Source organism: Ovis canadensis, chromosome X, assembly GCF_042477335.2.
Source record: "Ovis canadensis isolate MfBH-ARS-UI-01 breed Bighorn chromosome X, ARS-UI_OviCan_v2, whole genome shotgun sequence".
Classification (NCBI taxonomy): Eukaryota; Metazoa; Chordata; class Mammalia; order Artiodactyla; family Bovidae; genus Ovis; species Ovis canadensis.
The window spans coordinates 36,599,767-36,603,210 of NC_091727.1; the positions used below are offsets into that span (position 1 = coordinate 36,599,767).

At 36.9% G+C, this 3,444-nt stretch overlaps 1 pseudogene; it reads right to left on the reverse strand.

Moving 5' to 3' along the window:
* Positions 1-2,135: 2,135 nt before the first annotated feature.
* On the reverse strand, positions 2,136-3,142 carry LOC138929895 (histone-lysine N-methyltransferase SETMAR-like; annotated as a pseudogene).
* Positions 3,143-3,444: the final 302 nt, after the last annotated feature.

Here is a 3,444-nt window from a genome sequence, read left to right on the forward strand (position 1 = left end):
AAACAGTAAATAGCATTGCCTTAGCTCCCAAAGAGTAGAACTTCTGTATATGGTAGATTGCTCTGATAATGCAATCAACCTTATAATACCCAATAAAGCTGAGTTGAAAAGTTATTTGTAAACCATAGGAACCATTAGCTGTTCTGCTGTTTATATCTTTAATGGTTATTTCCAAAGAATTCTGAGCAGAGGCAACAGCCTTTAAACATATTATGTGAATCAACATCCATACCCTGCTGATAACCAAAAGCTAAAACTTCCATTCTTATGGCATATATCCACATAAACACAGCAAGCTCATTTTCATTAAGCTAGTTTTTAGAAATATGTAATGCACTTATTTCAGAAGACAGCCTTGAACTAGCTAAAACATAGACTAGATACTTTTTATAGGTTATTTTCATCTTATCTCTTAGAAAATTTCAGAATGTTTTCAATGAGCACAAAACAAGGGATAGTTAAGTTTTGAAATACCTGGAATCGATTGTCATTTCCTGCTCCAGGGATCTTCCTAGCCCAGGGATTGAACCTGCGTCCCTTACATCTCTTGCATTGGCAGGCAAATTCTTTACCACAGTGCCACCTGAGAGGCTCTGTAACCATCAGTAAGGACCCCAAAAGTATAACATTTAATTCCTAATTGTCACTAATTGAGTTTAGTATAAGCAGAGAGAGTCTGGGGTGTAAGAGGTTTAGAGATCAAATTAGAGATCAATTTCTGTGTAAGGAATGGAGAGGAAGGAGATTGAGGCAGATGAAGTAATATAGCTACACAGACCTCATAAGGCCTTGACCAATATGACAGGGAGCTTTGGATTGCCATGCAGAATATTTGGCACTGATCTGAACTGTCTGAGCTTCTAAACTCTGACTCAGTCAGGCAGAGGATGCAGGCTTGCATGGTGGGGTGTAACCTAGAGCCAGGTGGCTGAGACACCCACTCTTGACAAATGGAGGCAGTCACCTGAAGACATCCCACATGGGCAGCATGTCCTACCTTGAAGGAGCATTAGAAGGTATAGCTCCATGTCTTCCATACTAATAAACCAATTTTTATCTTGATTTCCAAATCAGAAAAATTTAACAGGTGAGATGATCATCTACTGTATTATTTTTCCTCTACATAAGTCAACCCCAGTGATTATGTCACATATCACTCAGCTGTGCTGTGCTTAGTCACTCAGTCATGTCCAACTCTTTGTGACCCCATGGACTGTAGTCTGCCAGGCTCCTCTATGTCAGGCTCCTCTGTCAATGGGGATTCTCCAGGCAAGAATACAGGAGTGGGTTGCCATGCCCTCCTCCAAGGGATCTTCCCAACCCAGGGATCAAACCCATGTCTCCTTCATTGCAGGCAGATTCTTTACCATCTAAGTTACAAGGGAAGCCCAAGAATACTGGAGTGAGTAGCCTCTCCCTTCTCCAGAGGAACTTCATGACCATCTGAGCTACCCAGGGAGCCCTATCACTCAGCTACTACAGTATTACTTGAATGCTTAGTGATTGAGATGGTGTAGCATGGTATTTTAAACGCAAAGTTGAAGAGGAGGGAGAAAAAAAAAAAAGGAAATAGAGAATACTTTTATTCTGAAAGTGAGGGCATGAATAAGTCCTCCGAGTTTCTTCAAATTGACATTCATCTTTGAGTAAAATCCAAGAATTTAAATAATGAAATTTAAGTAGTCTGATGGAATTCTGAAACACTTATTGAAGCATTTTTGTATTGATTTCTCTTCGATTGGAATGCTGAAAATGTTCACACTATAGGTAAATATCAAACTAAATTAAAAATATTGCTATTAAATAAAATTAAAGATATTAAGACAGTTCAATATCCTTAATAAAAGTAATTAAATGAAAAATACATTTAGTTTTATATTAAATACTTAAAATAGAGCCAAATATTTCTTTCAGTTCCATCATATTCTATTTTTATTTTTAATCTGAGAGAAGTAGAAAAATTTTTATTTTCTATAATACAACCTTTAAAAAAAACAAAACTGAAGTGTTGTTGATTTACAATATTGTGTTACTTTCCTGTACTTCAAAATGATTCAGTTAGGTTGGTGCAAAAGTAATTGTGGTTTCAGACCATGAATTTTAAATCATTATAATTAGGCTCAGACACATCTTTGTTAATCAAAATAGAAACCATTACAATGAGCACATTTTTGCCAATGAGAAGTTAATTCCTGTAGTGTAAAATATCTGTGCTTTGGGATTCCATGAATTCTTGGAAAGCATTTTCTGCCTCCTGCTGGTTGTAGAAGTGTTTTACCTGCAAAAAGTTGTTGAGATGCTTGAAGAAGTGGAAATTGGTTGGCGAGAGGTCAGGTGAATTTGGCAGATGAGGCAAAACTTCACAGCCCACTTTGCTCAACATTTGAAGCACGGGTTATGTGATGTATGCTCTAGGAAAAGAATTGGGCCCTTTCTGTTGACTAATACTGGCTGCAAATGTTGCAGTTTTTAGTGGATCTCATCGATTTGCTGAGCATACTTCTCAGATGTGATGGTTTTACTGGGCTTCAGAAAGCTGTAGTGGATCACATGGGCAGCAGACAACCAAGCAGTGATCATGGTCTTTTTTGGTGCAAATTTGGCTTTGTAAAGTGCTTTGGAGTTTCTTCTTGGTCCAGCCACTGAGCTGGTCATCACTAGTTGTCATATATAATACACTTTTTGTCACATATCACAATCCAATTGAGAAATGGTTCACTGTTGCATAGAATAAGAAAAGATGACTCTTCAAAATGCCAATTTTTTTTAAATTTCCAGTCAGCTCATGAGGCACCCACTTATCAAGTTTTTTCACCTTTCCAATTTGCTTCAAATGCCAAACAACCATAGGATAGTTGACATTGAATTCTTGGGCAACTTCTTGTGTAGTTGTAAGAAGATCAGCTTCAATGATTGTTCTCCATTGGTTGTTGTCACCTTCTGATGGCCAGCCACTATACTCATCTTCAAAGCTCTCATCTCCTTTGCAAAACTTGAACCACCACTGCACTGTACGTTCATTAGCAGTTCCTGGGCCAAATCTGTTGTTGATATTGTGAGTGGTCTCTGCTGTTTTACAACCCATTTTGAACTCAAACAAGAAAATTGTTCAAATTTGCTTTTTGTCTAACAGCTTTTCCATGGTCTAAAATACATGTTAAAAAAAAGTCATTAGCAAAAGATGTAAAGCAAGACATGTACTTTAAAATGATGTATAACATAGCCACATTTATTTAAGAATGTATTCCAATATCAAATGGCGAATTTAAACAATGTAAAAACCACAGTTACTTTTGCACCAACCTAAAATATATTTTTTCAGTTTCTTTTCCATTACAGATTATTGCAAAATATTGAATATAGTTCCCTGTGCTATATAGCAGGTCCTTGGTGGTTATCTATTTTAAACATAGCAGTGTGAGTCTGTTCCTGTTTTGTAAATAT